The sequence below is a fragment of the Sorex fumeus genome, unplaced genomic scaffold (genome assembly GCF_029834395.1).
Source record: "Sorex fumeus unplaced genomic scaffold, SorFum_2.1 ptg000006l, whole genome shotgun sequence".
NCBI classification, from domain to species: Eukaryota; Metazoa; Chordata; class Mammalia; order Eulipotyphla; family Soricidae; genus Sorex; species Sorex fumeus.
The window spans coordinates 47389669-47390536 of NW_026606063.1; the positions used below are offsets into that span (position 1 = coordinate 47389669).

The 868-nt window shown below is 39.9% G+C and overlaps 1 pseudogene; it reads left to right on the forward strand.

The window, feature by feature from the left end:
- The first annotated feature begins 295 nt into the window (after positions 1-295).
- On the forward strand, positions 296-566 carry LOC130037235 (putative 60S ribosomal protein L37a-like protein; annotated as a pseudogene).
- The last annotated feature ends 302 nt before the right edge of the window (positions 567-868 follow it).

Genomic DNA, 868 nt, shown 5'->3' on the forward strand with positions numbered 1-868 from the left:
CAGTTCCACCAATCTTATAGTGAACAACAAGTGAACAACAATGTTATGTGAAATAAATCAGTAGGAAAAATAAAAATACTGGATGATCTTACTCATCTGTCATACGTGGTGCACAAAACTCAGATTACCAAACCATGAAGGAGAGAACTGGACAACAATGAATAGATTGTCAAGAGGTGACATAGGGACTGTGGTAGAGGGTCTTGGTGGTGGGCTGCAGTAATTCTGTGCATAGCTATCACAAGCTTTAATGCCATTCTACGCATTTTGAGCTATTTTGTGGTGATATAGCTAAATGCCAGCAAAGAAGGTGAGGATAGTGGGTAAATATGTTATGTTTTATGGGAACCTGCTTCCAGAAACTGAAGACAGTTGAAATCAGCCAGCACACTAAGTAAACTTGCTCCTTCTGCAGCAAGACCAAGGTGAGGAGATGGGCTATTCAGATCAGGCACTGTAATTCCTGCTTGAAACCCATTGTAGATAGTGCCTGGACCTACAATACCACCTCTGCTGTCATAGTCAAATCTGCCTTCAGAAGGCTAAAGGAACTGAAAGACCAGTAGAAGAACTTCTATTTGAAACATTGCTAACCTACAATAAATGCAATAATGGGCTGATTTCTATTTTAAATTTTGAAAAAACTTTAATGCTGTTGCAACTATGTTACCTAAACTAGAATTTAAAGGTTCTTAAATGATAATAATAAAACAAATAAGTAATTGAAAAACTAGCCCTGGAGTCACACCCAGTGCACTCCACTGTTGCCAACACCCTTGAGTGCGGCGTGTGACTTTGTGTCTTTACTTTTTGGCACTTCCCATCTGAAGTCACCCACACTGCTCTACTCTGGGTGTACAACTTTCCC